The sequence below is a fragment of the Alligator mississippiensis genome, chromosome 8 (genome assembly GCF_030867095.1).
Source record: "Alligator mississippiensis isolate rAllMis1 chromosome 8, rAllMis1, whole genome shotgun sequence".
Taxonomy (NCBI): domain Eukaryota; kingdom Metazoa; phylum Chordata; order Crocodylia; family Alligatoridae; genus Alligator; species Alligator mississippiensis.
Genome location: NC_081831.1, coordinates 24066184 through 24083369, shown reverse-complemented (window position 1 = coordinate 24083369; position 17186 = coordinate 24066184). Strand labels below are relative to the sequence as shown.

At 55.0% G+C, this 17186-nt stretch overlaps 1 protein-coding gene across 4 annotated transcripts in view; it reads right to left on the bottom strand.

Moving 5' to 3' along the window:
• Positions 1-17186, bottom strand: part of TRIP10 (thyroid hormone receptor interactor 10) — a 39819-nt gene that overhangs the window by 16464 nt on the left and 6169 nt on the right. The window lies entirely within an intron of this gene.

Genomic DNA, 17186 nt, shown 5'->3' with positions numbered 1-17186 from the left:
CATCCTGGTGTGCAGAAAACCTAGCAAATGTGGCAAGTAGTGGAAGCTTGGACAGATGACTAGGGAGGAATATAAGAGCATTGCTCGAGCACACAGGGATTAAGTCAGGAAGGCCAAGGCACAATTGGAGTTGCAGCTAGCAAGGGCCATGAAACGTAACAAGAAGGGTTTCTACAAGTATGTCAGCAACAAGAGGAAGATCAGGGAACATATGGGTCCTTTACTGACTGGGGGAGGCAACCTAGTGACAGATGATGAGGAAAAGGCTGAAGTGCTCAATGCCTTTTTTACCTCGGTCTTTACAGGCAAGGTCAGCTCCCAGATTAGTGCACTGGGCAGCAGTTTGGGGAGGAGGTGAGCAGTCCTCAGTGGTGAAAGAACAGGTTGGGGACTACTTAGAAAAGCTGGACACGTACAAGTTCATGGGGCTGGATGGGATGCACCTGAGGGTGCTAAGGGAGTTGGCTGATGTGATTGCAGAGCCACTGGCCATCATCTTTGAAAACCTGTGGAAATCAGGGGAGATCCTGGATGATTGGAAAAGCACAAATAGGGCCCATCTTTAAGAAAGAGAAGGATCCAGGGAACTACAGACCAGTCAGCCTCACCTCAGTCACTGAAAAAATCATGGAGTAGATGCCCAAGGAATCCATTTCTAAGCACTTGGAGAAGGAAGTGATTAGAACCAGTCAGCATGGATTTACCATGGGTAAGTCATGCCTGACCAATCTGACTGCTATGATGAGATGACTGACTCTGTGGATGGAGGGAAAGCAGTGGACATGATATACCTTGACTTTAGCAAGGCTTTTGATACCATCTCCCACAGCATTCTTGTAAACAAGCTGAGGAAGTATAGGTTGGATGGACTGTAAGGTGGACAGAAAGCTGGCTGGACTGTCAGGCTCAATGGGTAGGGATCAATGGCTTGATGTCCAGCTGGTATCAAGTGGAGTGCCCCAGGGGTCGGTCCTGGGGCTAATTTGTTCAATATCTTCATCAACAACATGGAAGACGGCATAAAGTACACCCTCAGCAAGTTTGCAGATTACATGAAGCTGGGGGGCTAGGATTCATAGCAACTTAGACAATTTGGAGGATTGGGCCAAAAGGAATCTCATGAGGTTCAACAAAGACAAGTGCAAAGTCCTGCACTTAGGACAGAGTAATCCCATGCATCAGTACAGGCCAAAGGCTGACTGGCTGGGCAGCAGCTCTGCGGAAAACGACCTGGGGGCTAAATTGGACAATAAGCTGAACGTGAACCAGTGGTGTACTGCCAAGGCTAATGGTATCCTGGGCTGCATTAGTAGGAGTGTTGCCAGCAGATTGAGGGAAGTGATTCTTCCCCTCTTTTCAGCACTGGTGAGGCCACGTGTGGAGTACTGTGTCTAATTTTGGCCTCCCCCACTACAGAAAGGATACAGACAAGTTGGAGAGAGTCCAGCGGAGGGCAACAAAAATGATGAGGGGGTGGGGGACAAGATTTTTTAAAAGAGGCTGAAGGAACTGGGCTTATTCAGTCTGGAGAAGAAAACTGAAAAAGGATTTAATAGCAGCCTTCAACTACCTGAAGGAGGGTTCAAAAGAGGATGGAGCTGTTCTCAGTGGTGGCAGATGATAGTCTCAAGTTGCAGCAAGGGAGGTTTAGGTTGGATATTAGGAAAAACCTCACTAGGAGGGCACTGAAGCACAGGAACAGGTTACCCAGAGAGGTGGTGGAATCTCCATCCTTGGAAGGTGTTCAGACCTGGCTAGTTAAAGCCTTGACTGAGATGATCTAGTTGGGGCTGGTCCTGCTTTGAGCAGGGGGTTGGATTAGATGACCTCCTGAGGTCCCTTCCAACCCTCATTTTCTATGATTCTATGAATATCAGGACATGCCCCTGCCATCACATCAGAGTCCAGCCACACCTCCATCCTATGAATAGCAGGCCACTCCTCTTCTACCACATGGATGCCAGACTAACCCCCCCCCCTGTCATTTCAATACCAGGTCATGCCCCTTCCACTGCATCAATCACCCTGGGCATAACAGTACCACCCCTGGGCATAGCTGGGGAGGGGGTCCAAGGACTAGGCCCCTTTCACCCCTCTCTGGGGCATGGGGAGCAGGGGCTGGGTGATCTGCTCCAGCAGCAGACTTTGTACCCCCAACCTGCTGCAGGGCAGATGGGACAAGCATGCATGCACACACAAACACAACCCAGGTGTCCAGGACACACGCATCCATATGCATGCATGCACACACTTGGGACCCAGGTATCCCACATACACATATGCACAGGACCCAGGTGTGTGGGTCACATGCACAGCCTAGTCATCTGAGACACACACACCTGCATACATGCATGTGCACACACACAGACACAGGACCAAGGCATCCAAGTTGCACACACATGCAGAACCCAGGTGTCTGACACCCTGCACACACTCACAATCAAGAACCCAGGTGTCTACAACACATACACATGCATGCACACACACTCACTCTCTCACACACCTACACACACAGCGCGCGCACACAGAGCCAGGCCACACTGGTTCCCCCACATTCCTGCAGCTCCTCCCTGCCTCTTCACTGAAATGCCACCGGCATCACCCTGGATCTGCACCATGTATCCTGTGCCCAGGAGCGGTGGGTATAACACAGCCCTCCCTCTCTCACCTCCTGACATCTATGGACTGGCCCTGACCCCCGTGGGGCTGAGATCCACCCCCCCATGGGGGTGCCCAGCCCTACAGGCAGGGTCAAGGGGACAGATCAAGGGGCCTGGCTTGAACCTGCTGCCCTGGGGAGGACACAAAACTCCCTGCTAGGGCCCAGGGGCACCTGGCAATGCTGGGCCCTAGCTAGGTCGGAACACCCACTCCCCAGGCTTCCTGTCCCTGCAGCAACCCAGGAATCCTGTTGGCAACCAGCTCCATTCCCAGCCTTAAGCAGAACCAGCTCTTACCATATTTCTTGCACAGAGTGGGCAAGCCAATTGTCAGCAGCTAAGTGTTGTGGGGCGGGACCGGGGGGGTGCATATGGTACATGAGAAAATACAGTAAGTGCAGATGGAGACTCCCCTTCATTTGCTGAGATGGTTCTGCTGATGGAGGGGAGATGCTGGATGCCTGGACTCCTGGGTTGCCCTCCTAGCTTTGGGCCCAGGCTGCAATCCCAGTCTCTTTGCACTGTTTCCCAGTAGAACCCACTCCCCACCAGTGCTAACTACCAGAGGCTGTGGACGTCCCCTCCACCCCCAACATCTCTCTACTGGGAGCTCCAATGCAGGAGGGACAATGGGACTGGCCTGTGGGAGGTGTGATCCAGAGGCTAGAACCCAAGAGTCCAGGATCAGACCCACCTGGCCCTTCCCAGAGCCAAGCAAAGAAGCAGCTGTCTGCTGCTAACCACTAGGCCCCACCCCCTCCAAGCCACACCCCCAGTCCATAACCATTAGGCCCCACTCCTCCACAGAAACAGAAGGGGGAGGGGCGCAGGGAGCTTGGAATCTGGACTCCTGGGTCCTTTCTGCCCCTGCTAGCTCCACCCCACCTTTCTCTGCACTGCAGGCCCATCATTTGAACAGTCAAATCAGCTCATTTGCCTATGCAAATGAACAGTCAGTGGTTAGCAGGAAAGGGGTTAACGTTCTTAAAGGGGCAGGTGGGGTGACCCTATGGACCCAGGAAAGCAATGGGCACCAACCTACAGCTCTGAGCGCAGGGGTTTGATCCAAGGGGGCTGCCAGAGGCACCAGGAAGGGGCAACCAAGGAGTTAAAGCAGCTGCTTCCAAGAGCCCTGGGTTCCTTTTCCAGCCCTGCGCCCTGCACCCCTTCCCCAGTTGCTGATCATGGTGCAGGGGGTCTGGGAGCCTGGACTCCTGGGTTCCCCTCCCAGCTCTGAGAGGAGACAAGACCCCTGGTTGCAATCCCAGTCTCTCTACATTTCCCACAAGACCCCACACTCCCTTCCCAGAGCCAGGAGAGAACCCAGGAGTCCGGGTCCCCTCCCGTACCAGCTCCAACCACTACTCCCAACTCCCCCAGAATAGAACTCAGGGGTCCGGGCTCCCAACGCAGACCCATATCTTCTCTTTGGGGAAACCAGCTCAGACCAAAGCTAAGGAGGGTTTGGCTGGCATGAGCCTAGGGGGATTGGGGCCCTGGGTCCATGTGCCAGGCACTGCACGCACCCACTGAGATTAGGTCCCACACTGCACCAGGAGCTGCATGAGCCCACTGAGATCAGGTCCCACACCACCACGCAGGTGCTGTACAGACCTATAGAGACCAAGATGACCCACTGTGCCAGGCGCTGTACAAGCCTGCAGAGATTGTAACCACAACACCACCACAACAGGTGCAAGTCCACAGAGATCACACACCCCCACCCCTGCACCAGGTGCTGTACAGACTCCAGACACCAAGGCACTCCCCTCGTGGTGCCAGGTGCTGCACAGGCCTATAGATACCAAGGTGACCCACCACACCAGGCACTGTACGAGTTCCAGAACCAGGGGAGTCCTGCCAATGTGTCAGGCGCTGGACAGACTTGCAGAGGTCAGAACTCCATACGCCTACACCAGGCACTGAACTGGCCTCCAGAGACCAAAATGGCTCACACACCAGGCACTGGACAAGTGAGAGAGCAGGGCGCTCCCCACACCATGCCAGGCACTGCACAGACCTGCAGAGACCAAGATGACCCATGAGGCCAGGTGCTGTATGAGCCCCAGAGACCAGGGGGATTCGTCCACTGTGCTAGAAGCTGTACAATATTGGAGAGATCAAACCCCCCAACTTCATGTGACATGCTGGACAGACCCACAAGGCACTGTACAAGCCCCAGAAACCAAGGTACTCCCCTCATAGTGCCAGGTGCTGGACAGACCTGCAGAGACCAAGAGGACCCCTGTGGCAGGCGCTGTACAGATCCAGAGACTGAACCCCATGTCTCTGCACCAGGTGCTGTACAGGCTTCAGAGAGCAGGGCATTCTCCCCCTAGTGCTAGACAAGCCTATAGAGACAGGCACTGCACAAGCCCCAGAGGCCAGGTTGCTTCCCCTACCCATGTGCCAGGTGCTGCACAGACATATGGAAACCAAGATGACCCAGGCACTGTATGGGTCCACAGAGATCAGGATCCCACACCTCTGCACCAGGCACCGTACAGGCCTACAGAGACCAGGGCACTCCCCTAACTACAGCAGGCTCAGCACAGGGTCAGAGAGATCAGGCCACACACTGCTGTGCCAGGTGCCTTACAGATCCATAGAGACCAAGCTGAGCCACCTCCGTGCCAGGTGCTGTACAGCCCCAGAGACCAAGGCACTCTCCCCACCACACCAAGTGCTGTACTGGCTCCAGACACCAAGGCACTACCCTCACAGTGCCAGGCACTGGACAGGCCAGCAGAGACCAAGATGACCCACAGGCCAGGTGCTGTACAGAGCCACAGATATCAGGACCCCGACACCCCCCCTACCAGATGCTGGACAGATCCACAGAGACCAAGCCCCCCACCTCAGTGCCAGGCACTGGGCAGTCTCCAGACATTAAGGCACTCTCCTCACAATGCCAGGTGCCGCACAGCCCTGTAGGGACCAAGATCACACACTGTGCCAGGAGCTGTACAAACATGCAGAGATCAGGCCCCCCCACCTCTGTGCCAGGCACTGTCCAGGCTCTAAGGCCAACCTGGGCATGGCTGATGCACCGCCCAGACACCTGCCCACCAGTCAGTGCCCCTTAACAGCCACAAGCTACAGCTCAGAGAGGCAAGGCAAGGGGACCAAGACCATAGGAAGAGCCAGAGGCAGGGATTTCACCCCAGAGACCCCCTACTCTCTTTGGCCATCACAGACATCTGCTGGAGAGACAAGGATCTCAGGAAAAAGCTGCCCCCTGCCCTGGGCCATCCAATCAGTTCCAGCCTTAGCCTCAGGTCCCAAGGCTACGAATGCCACTAGGGTTGATTGATTGACCACTTGCCCCCATCGGGTCCAGCACCAGCATCCCAGGCCAAAGGCCATGTAGACAAATCCAAACCCGGGCCTCACCAGAAAATCCACCCTCCTCCTGGGATCAGGGAATGGGGGATGTGTACACACATGTAACGAGTTGCCCAGTCTCAAGAGACGCCCATAGACAGAGGTGCCTGTGACAGTACTTTCTCATGACAGGAGCTGTGTGGCAAACAAGGCTGCTCATTGCTCGGGGCAGGATTCATAGATTCATAGATGTTAGGGTCGGAAGGGACCTCAATAGATCATCGAGTCCGACCCCCTGCATAAGCAGGAAAGAGTGCTGGGTCTAGATGACCCCAGCTAGATACTCATCTAACCTCCTCTTGAAGACCCCCAGGGTAGGGGAGAGCACCACCTCCCTTGGGAGCCCGTTCCAGACCTTGGCCACTCGAACTGTGAAGAAGTTCTTCCTAATGTCCAGTCTAAATCTGCTCTCTGCTAGCTTGTGGCCATTATTTCTTGTAACCCCCGGGGGCGCCTTGGTGAATAAATACTCACCAATTCCCTTCTGTGCCCCTGTGATGAACTTATAGGCAGCCACAAGGTCTCCTCTCAACCTTCTCTTGCGGAGGCTGAAAAGGTCCAGTTTCTCTAGTCTCTCCTTGTAGGGCTTGGTCCGCAGGCCCTTAACCATATGAGTGGCCCTTCTCTGGACCCTCTCCAGGTTATCCACATCTTTCTTGAAGTGTGGTGCCCAGAATTGCATGTAGTACTTCAACTGCAGTCTGACCAGCGCCCGATAGAGGGGAAGTATCACCTCCTTGGACCTATTTGTCATGCATCTGCTGATGCACGATAAAGTGCCATTAGCTTTTCTGATGGCTTCGTCACACTGCCGACTCATGTTCATCTTGGAGTCCACCAGGACTCCAAGATCCCTTTCCACTTCCGTGCCACCCAGCAGGTCATTCCCTAGGCTGTAGGTATGTATGCTGGACATTTTTCCTCCCTAGGTGCAGCACTTTGCATTTCTCCTTGTTGAATTGCATTCTGTTGTTTTCTGCTCCAACCTGTCCAGGTCTGCTTGCAGCTGTTCCCTGCCCTCTGATGTGTCCACTTCTCCCCATAGCTTTGTGTCATCTGCAAACTTGGACAGAGTACATTTCACTCCCTCGTCCAAGTCACTGATGAAGACATTAAAGAGTATCGGTCCAAGGACCGAACCCTGCGGGACCCCACTGCCCACACCCTTCCAGGTCGAAACCGACCCATCTACCACGACTCTCTGGGTGCGACCCTCCAGCCAATTCGCCACCCACCGGACAGCGTAGTCATCCACATCACAGCCTCTTAACTTGTTCACCAGTATGGGGTGGGATACCGTATCGAAGGCCTTCCTGAAGTCTAAGTATACGACATCCACCCCTCTTCCTGTGTCCAGGCGTTTCGTAACCTGGTCATAAAAAGAAACTAGATTGGTCAGGCACGATCTGCCTGCCACGAACCCGTGCTGGTTTCCCCTCAGCATAATTTGTCCTGCCGGGCTCTCACAAATGTGAGCCTTGATAATTTTTTCAAACACTTTGCCAAGGATGGAGGTGAGACTGACTGGCCTATAGTTGCCCGGGTCCTCCTTCCTCCCCTTCTTGAAAATGGGGACCACACTGGCCCTTTTCCAGTCCTCCGGGACTTGGCCCGTGCACCACAAGCGTTCAAATATTCCCGCCAGTGGCTCTGCAATGATGTCAGCCAGTGCCTTCAGCACCCTCGGATGGAGCTCATCTGGGCCTGCCGACTTAAAGGCATCCAGTTCTTCCAAGTGACTGCACCATCTCAGGGTCTACGTATGGAAGTCTGGCGCCTTGCTGCTGCCTCTCTGCAACCCCAGTGAGAGACTTGTCGCGCCCCTCGCTTAGGAACACTGAGGCAAAGAACTCGTTAAGTAGTTCAGCCTTGTCCCCTGTCTGTCACCAATTGTTTCTGCCCATTTAGCAGGGGTCCTGTTCCTCCCTGGGCCTTCCTTTTACTCCCAATATATCTAAAAAACAATTTCTTATTGTCTTTTACTTGGGTTGCCATCCTCAGCTCAGGTAGCTTTGGCCTGTCTAACTGCCTCCCTACAAGCGTGAGCAGAGGAGGTATATTCATCTTTGGTGATCTCTCCCTGTTTCCACTTTTTATGTGCTCCCCTTTTGGCCCTTAGGCTGCCCTGGATTTCTCTGGTCAGCCAGGGAAGCCTCCTGGCCCCTTTCCCTCTTCTACCCCGCATGGGTATCGTCTTGCTTTGTGCCCGAAGGATCGTTTCCTTAAGGCACAGCCACCCTTCTTGGGCTTCCATCACTTCAAAACTCCTACTCTCGAGTGAAAGGATGCTTTCACTCGAAGCAGCAGACAAGGCCTATATTACTGTATTTTCTCACATTTAACGCACAGTCCCATTTGCAGCAGCTGGTTGTCATAAAGTCAGTCAGAAAAGTGGGATTGGAAGGGACCTCCAGAAGTCACATCTAGTCCAACACCCTGCCTGAGGCAGGATCAGCCCCTACCCCAGGCATGTTTTATGCAAGATAATATGGTAATCCCCACCCTCCGCCATAGACCTAACTCCAATATGAATCAGGGGAGGAGAGATCAGGGGTGCTGTGCTCTTGATCACAAGCCTTGGCACATTGCCCGAGTTGCTCCCAAAGCCTTTCTGCTCCATACCCCCAGAGAGGAACCCGACAGCTGGACTCAGCACCCCCAGGAGGCTGGGGAAGAACCACCTGCCCTTGGCAGCCGGCCCAGAGACAGGCCATTCCAGCTGAACTCCTCTTTGCAAGCTGACAGGTCACATCTAGTCCAGCCCCATAGCTCCAGGCAGGATCAGGCCTGTCTGAACCCTCTTAAATGCCTCTCCCCCACCTTCCCAGTGGAGGGAAATTGAAGCATGGTTCCTTACCTGACTCCAGCTGAGCTGGGACACATGGAAGGAACCCAGGAGTCCTGAGGCTACACTGTACCCAGGTCCCACCCACCCTAATCTCCCTTCCCTGCAAGGGAGGGAGCCTCCTGTGACACAGAAGGAAAGTGAGGCACAGCTCCACCTGACTCCAGCTGAGCCAGGACACAAGGAACCCAGGAATCTTGAGACTCTGCTCCACTCCACTTCCCCCCACCCCCGCAAGTCCAAATGCCAGTCCCCCCAACACTTCCCCTTCCCAGCACAGCATGGAGGGAAACTGAGGCAAGGCTCAAGCTGACTCCAGCTGAGCCAGGAAATGAACCCAGGAGTCTGGGAGGCCAGGAGAGGGGCGGCTTCTAAGCGCCGGGGTCCCACATCTGGTCTCTATTTCCACTTCCTGCCTGTGTTTATTCCGGCTTTGCCAAGAGCAGGAAGTAGGTTGCAGGCATCCCAGCTCCCCACCCCTGGGGAGAGGCAGAGGGAGGGTTGAACCCACAGCCCAGATACTCGGGTACTGGCCAGAGCTGGCAGCTTCTGCGCTGCACCAAGAAAGGAGGGGGTGGAGTATGGCTCTGTTCTGGGGCGCCCGGATGCCTGGGTTCTATCCCAAGCTCCGAGAGAAAGTGCGGCCTAGGGGATTTGAAAACAAAGGGCTGGGAAAGCCCGGATGCCTGGGTTCTCTTTGCAGCTCTGGAATACACTCCAGCCACAAAACTGCAGAGAACGGGGAACCCAGACACCTGGTTTCTACCCTCAGCGCAGGGTGGGCAAGTGGGGGTTAGGGGTTTGAGCACAGAGGGCTGGGAGTCCCCATGCCTGGGTTTCCTCTGCAGCGCTGGGAGGAGAAATATGCTCAAACCACCAGATCCCAGAGGGCTGGGACCCCAGACTTCTTTTCTCTGTGCTTATTTCCCTTTTGTCTAGGCAGTCTGTGAACCTATGGCAGGCACCACCTGGCACCTAAAAAAACCCTAGTGAAGACTAAAATCAACCCCCACACCAGGCCTGCATAGCCCCACCCAGCCCAGCCCCACTGTTGGCTGCCCATCCCTCCCTGCCCTTTATCTTGCCCAAATAACACCTTTGTTCCCAGATTCATCTGCTCCCTCCCTCCTCACAACAGAAATCAGGCCCATTGTCTGGGCAGCTTTACCATATTTGCCCCTGGAATTTAACATGCAACTCATCTGTGAAAGGCTGTATCAAAGAAAAAAAGGTCTTTCCTTGTAGCCCCAGGAAGGGAGCCCCAGCTTGCTCATTGTTATTCCCCCTCTGCCCAGCAGAAACAGCTCTTACTGTATTGCTCACATAAATAAACACACTCCAATTTCTAGCAGCTGTTTTTCGGGGGGAAATGTATGTATATGCAAAAAAATATGGTATTATCTGCCAGGGGGCACAATGAACAGCTCAGCCCAGCAGCTTTTTTTTGAGGACCAGGGAAGAGCATGAGTATGTAAGAAAATGTTATTATACATCTGGAGACAACTAAGAGACCAGCCCAGCAGCTTTTGGCATGGGGGAATGTATGTGGGAAAATATGGTATTGCCATCAGAGGATACAATGAAGAGAGCAGCCCAGCAGCTTTTTGGAGGAGAGTGCATATATATGCAAAAGAAGTTGTTTATCCACCAAGAAAAACAAGAGATCAGCACAGCAACTTTTTTTTTTTTTGGGGGGGGGGGGGGGGGGGGGGGGGGAGGGAGAGAGAGAGGAGAAAAGCATACATCTGCAAGAAAATATGGTATTCCCAACAGGGGGTATAATGAACAGGCCAGCCCAGCAGATTTTTTAAGAGGAGTGCATGTATATGCAAGAAAGTACAGTATTATCAGCCAGACACAAGACATCCCAGCTGCAGAGCAAGGCAGGGACCAGGCCATGGTGGGGAAACTGAGGCAGGAGGCCCCAGAGGTCACATGTAGGTCCCATCACACTGTAGGAAAGCCAGATGGGGGTGGAGATCCAAGTGACTTTTATTAGCTTAAAAGGGCAAGCGCGACATAACAGCAGGGGCTTCAGGCTCTGTGACCACCCCCCAATCACTTTATTTATCCATACTGGTGCAGATTAGAAACCAGATGCAGATTCCCAGTCCACCTGTCTGCCAGCAGCAGGGCTAAGCGGCTGCAGCATGGGCCCTATGGATGCCATGGACTGGAGAGGGCCCAGTCATGCCCATTTCCCCTCCCCACAACCTTTTCATCTTTGATGGGGTTTTGTATAGCAGTGAGCACGGTGGGAGTCCAGCTACCCCAGGGGAGTCTACCCCAGCTAGGGGCAGCTGTACGGGGCTGGGGGCCCTGTCTTCAGTCAGAGCAGTTCCCACACAGCAGAGGCCTTCCCACCCCCACCTCCCCAATCAGACTCTGGGTCTTGAGATTGATCACTGAGGGCCCCCTGAACAGGACAGGATCTTGCCAGCTGACCCCCCCCCCTTTTCAGCGGATGTGGATCCCTGCTTTTCTAGCCTGGGATCCAGCAGATCTCATGCCCCAAGGGGAGCCAACAGTGGGATCCACAAGGATCCCAGATCCCAAGCTGTTCAGATAAGATACAACCTCCCTTCCCAAGGCCTGGAGGCTACCAGCCCAGCCCAGCCCCCTGCCAGCCAGCACCCTTACCCACTGAAGTGCCCCATGGCTGGGGGAAGGGGACAAGAAGGGACAAGCCAGGTCAGAAGAGGTTCCTTTCAAAGCCTCATGGGTAAGACATCAGATCCAGTTTCTCTTCCATGAGATCCAGCCCCTGGCTCCCCACTCCGAGTTGTTAAACTCCACAGTCTGTCAGGCCTGGCTTGGGGAGGGGTGGGGTCATGCCTCAGTTTCCCTCTGTTGAGACTCTGCCTCACTGGGAAGGGGGGTACATTGGGGGGGGGGGGAAGTCAGCCCAGAAAAGACTCCCATCTAACCCAGCTCCTCCAGTTTCTGCCCCTAAGGAAAAACTAGCAGCTTTCAATGCTCCCCCACCCCGCAAGATCTGGGGAAATCCAGGGCAGCTGGATTGAAGAACTGAAAGCAGGGGAGGGAGGGAGGAAGGGGGAGTGAACTAAAAAGAAACCATACAACACATGGCAACGGATTAGTGCCCTGCCAAGCCGACCTGGCACCAGGGCTAGGTTGTGTAAGGCTGGGAAGAGGCTGAAAGGGCAGCAGGATTCAGAGAGATCTCCTGGAGGAGGGATCTTGGGTTCAGGGGGCTTGTGGGAAGAGGAGAGATCACTAGGGAGCTGCAATGGTGGGGGTGTGAAATGGATCACTGCCTCCCACTGAAACGGATCAAAGGGGACCTTGAAATCCAGCACTGGGAGGCTTGCTGGGGCCTTGAGGCAGATCACTGGGAGACCCCTTGAAATTGATCGGGGGGGGGCTTGAAATTGATCACAGAGGGGGCCCCCACAAGGTCAGATCTTTGGCAAACTGCCATAGCAATGTGCCCCACACTACTGCCATGCACTGAGATGGGGGCACAGAGCCACTCCTGGCTGGGAGGGAATGGTGGGGGGGCAGTCATTCATCTCTGCTGGAACCACCAGCCCCCACGCCATGCCCCGCTCCCCACCAATGCTGGGGGTAGAACCCAGGCATCCGGGCTCCCAAGAACAGGTGGGGTCCCCCCCACCAACAGGAGCTGTGGGGCAGAGGGGTGGAGCTGCATGAAGCCAACACCTAGACAGCCCCTTTAGAGCACCAGAACCACTCCCCCACCAGCATTGGGGGTGACCCAGGGGATGCCAGTTCTAATCCCACCCCTGCTACTTCCTGGCTGCCAACCCTATGCCTCAGTTTCCCTGACCCTGTGATTTCTATTGTACAAGGCAAAGCCATGGCAGCTACCAGCCTGGTTTCAAATGCTCTCTGACCGACCCAGGCCCCAGCAAAGAGGCTGACTGGCTTCTAGCAGATCCTCCAGCCACCAGGATCAGTTGAGCAGCCAGTCCTGGCCCAGATGATGAAGCCCAGGGGGCTCCAAAGTCCTGCCCGCCCCCCTCCGCCCACACCCAGGCGTGGGCCAGATCCCCCCATCCCAGCTGCAGCAATTCCAACCCGCCCTTTCCCTCTTGAACAAGTGTGAGTCAGTTTCCATGGTAACCCCCAGCTCCCAGCATCCCCCTGGCAGAGGCCGGAGTGGGGAAGGGGCTGGGAGCCTGGATACCTGGGTTCTCTCTCCAGTGGGGCCTGGGCACTCGGACACCTGGGCTCCCTCTCAGCTCTGGAAAGTGAATGGTACCTGGGGGGTACAAGGGCTGGACACCTGGGTTTTCTCCCCGCTCTGGGAGGGGAGTAGGGACTGGGAGTTGGAGCGGGGGCAGGAAGCACGTATGCCACCTTGGCAGATGGACTGGAAGCCCTGCCCCTTGGCAGCCCACTCAGCAGGGCCAGGCAGGATGAACAGCCAGCCTCCTGCCAGGGCACAGGGACTCCATCCCCTGGGATCTGCTACTTTTAATGCAGTGGGGTTTCACAGAGGCCTCTGCCCCCCCCCCCCCATACCTGCAGCCCCTCCCCACTGGTGACCTGGCATCTCCCAGTTCTGCCCTGCTGAATGGGGAAAGTGAGGCAAGCTCCTGGACCCTTTCTTGGGAGACTCCCAGTCTCACCCAGCACCTGGAAACTGGGACTCCTGGAAGTTTCACTCTGAAGCCTTCTCAGTTTCGCTCCAGGGATTTGCCCCCCATCAGAGACCTGTAGGTCCCCTAAGACAGTGTTTCTCAACCCATGGGTTGCAACCCCAAAGTGGGTTGCAAGAACATACAAAAGGGTTGCAAAAAAATTTTAAAAATTAAAAAAGGATCAACAAACTTTAAGAATGGATTCTCCTTTAAAGAAGAAAAAAGTGGGAAACTGTGGCTTTTCCCTTGCAGGCTAGAAGAGTTGCAGCCTGCAAGGGGCTGCTTGCCCCCCTGCCCCACACACTGGAGGGCTGAGGCACACTGGGTCAGAACTGGCCATTGATGTTTAATGAGTCCTGGTACAAAAAAAGGTTAAGAACCACTGCCCTAAGAATTGCCCCCTCCCACAGTCCCTACATTTGCCACAGCCCCCCAGCTCAAAGCTCCTAACTCAGCCATCTCACTGCAGCCTCAAGGATCCCCGCTGGCTTCAGGCCATGGAGAGGGGAAATCCAGCACCTAGGATTTCCCCTCTCCCCTACCCCAGATCCTCTGGACTTTCCCAAGAGGGATATGAAACCCACTGCAGCCAGGGAAAGATCCCCCTCCCCCCCCCCCACAAGAAAGGAGCAGGCAGCAATGAGACAATGCCACAGCCTGCTTCTCTAGGAGGTTTCCTACCATCCAAGGGGAAATTGTCCCACAGAAGCTTTTGGGATTGAAAAAAAGTCACTTACGGATGGGGTCATATCCAGCCTAGGCCTAGTCCATCCTGGACACAGATGCCTCCTACCTACACTCCCAGGCCTAGCACCCCCCCCCTGCCCCCCAATCTGTTCCAGGGGCCCTGCCCAGGAAGATGCAAGTTCAAATCCCACCCCTACCCCCTAAAGGCAGGAGAAGTCCTACCCACAGTCAGGACTCATCTGATCCAGGGGGGCCTGATCCTGGCCTGGCATCAGGCTGTCGACAGGGCTGGCTCCAAGCCTCAGGCAGCATATCCAGCGCTGCTGGGGAAGATTGAGGTGGGGCAGAATACCCCTCCCCTCCCCCCCAACACCACAGCAACAGGAAGAGGGGGATAATTCCTTCCCAGCTCCATGTGGCAACCAGACGCCTGGATCAGACTCCATCCTCTGCTCAGCTCTGTAACCTAGGGACAAACACAGACCCACACCCAGGACCCATACATGCAGCCATCCCCCTCCACCCCCACCATCACCAGCAGTCTGGTTCCAGAGCTCCCAGCCCCAGCAGAGTGGTATTTGCCACCTGGTTTCAGTCACCTGAGGATCCTTGAAGCTGGCTGTGTTATTGCAGGGGAAGGAAAACTAGGATTCCTTTCTAATCCAGCCCTGCTGATCCCAAGCAGGGATCTCATTACAAAAGAGAAAGCAGGGGAAAGCAGGAATATCGTACTTACCTGGCTACCACTCACAGCTTTACCCCCCAAAAATCAGTCCCTCCAAAATTAGGCCATGTGCCTTAAGCCAGGAAACTGATTTTCCACCCACACAGCACAGATGTCAGCTCCACACCCCAGCCTCCTGAGGAAGTGAGTGGACTTCAGGACTCATGGTTTATCACTCCAGAGGTGTTATCCACCCTCTTTTTAGGAATCTTGAGGTACTGCTAATTGAGCTAGCCTTTCCTTTGGTTATGCAGCTGTCGGCTAGCCAGTCCCTCTCCTCCTCCAGCGCTGCAGACTTTTTGGCTCTTCAAAATCCTAGATCCACCCTAGGAGATGAGGCTGCAGCAGCAGCTAGGGTTTCAGGTTCAGTTCAAAACGGAAGGGAGGGAGAATGAGCTGAAGATAAGGCTCCATCTCTGCTCTACATAGTCATAACTCTGGAAATATCTCCCCCCCCCGTTCATTCTGCCTTCCCCAAAAAATGAGCCGTGGGGGCTTTTTGGAGGAGGGTGAGAAAGTACCTTATTACCAGCTTTGCTTAGGCCCTTAGGGCATGATGAAAGTATGAGGTCAGGGACATGAAAGACCCTTATATAAGGGGTTGTAAATGGTGGATACACTGGATCCCACCTGGATTCACCCATGATCCCAGATTCCAGTTTCACTCACAATTCCAGATCCCATCCCAATTCCTTCATGAACCCATCCAGATTCATTCATTATCCCAGATCCCACTCAGATTCATCCATGACCCCAGACCCACTCCAGATTTGTTACCAACCCCAGATCCCACCTGGATTCATTCATGCTCCCACACAGATTAATTCATAATATCAGATCCCCCTCCAAGATTCATCCACAATCCCACCCCAATTTATCCATGGTTCCAGATCTCACACAGGTTCATCCACAGTCTTAGACCCCACCCCGATTCATCCATCTCCCACCCAGATTCGTCCACAATGCCAGATCCCACTGTGGATTTGCTTGCAGTCCCAGATCCATTCATGATCCTACCCAGATTCATCCAGGATCCCAGATCCCACCCAGATTCAGTCCCGTGTCCTTTCTCCCTCCACCCCTGATCCAAGGCAGAGTGACTCACAGCAGGGCCTTCTCTAGCCTCCCAGATAGCCCTCAGGAGATAAGTCCGAGCTTGGCCGATAAGACTGTGATTACTAGCAAGCGTAGCTGCTTTCTCAGGCAGAAGCAGGGCAGGGGTGCCCCCATGATCAGGATACTCTTGCCCCAAAACTGCCTGTCTGCACAGAGCCACTGCCAGAGATGGACCCTTCTTGCCTTGCAAGCCTGAAGCTGGGGGGGGGGGGGGTGTCCCAGCTGAAGCACTGATCTCATCCCCACCCAGCTGCAAGAGCTGGGACGCAGGGTGTATCTATGGGGCAGAGAACCCAGGAGCCCGGGCTGTCTGCATAACTGCGCAAGGGCGCTGCCTCCAGAAGCTGAGCTGGGGGGAGAACCCAGGCATCTTGGCTAGGGGGAAACGCCCCCCACCTCCCTCCTGGTGCTAATCACTGGACATGCTTGATCCCACGGCTGGGAAGAAAACCCAGGCGTCCTGTCTAGGGGTAACCCCCTGCTCCTCCACGCAAACAGCCAAGCACACTACCTCACCGAGCTGGGGGAGAACCCAGGCATCCTGGCTAGGGGCAACCTGGCGTCCAGCTGTAACACCCCCCCCCTCTCAGTACTGGCTGCTCCCTTCACCCTGCCCACGAGAGATCCCAGGATCTACAGCCCCTAGGATCCCCAGTACTCACCCTGCAATTGCCGCCCCCCCCAACCAGGCTCCTAAAGCACTTGCACCAAAACTTGCCAGATTTAGGCACCTTTAAGGACTCTATTTCTCCCCCACCAGCAAAGAGGCACAAGATGCCCCCCTCCCTGCATGAAACTTCCCTCCCTCAAAACTGCGCCGGGGTGGGGGGAGGTGGAAAAACTGATGCCCTCCTACACCAAGCTCTGCCCCCCCAGCCACCCCCGGCTCCCCGATCAGCCGAACCCCACCCTACAATTGTTTGTCCCCCCACCCCGAGATCTGCCCCCCCGCCAGCCTTAGGGGGGGAAGGTGGGGAGGGGGCAATAAGCCCGGGTGGGGGGTGGAGGCTGGGCAAGGCTGGTGGGGTATTAAAGAAGGGGGCAGGGGGGTGAATCCAGGTGGAGGGCAAAAGTGGAAGAGGGGGCAAATTCCCAGATGTGGGGGGCAGTCCTTAGCTTAGAAGGGCAGAACAGGGGAGGCT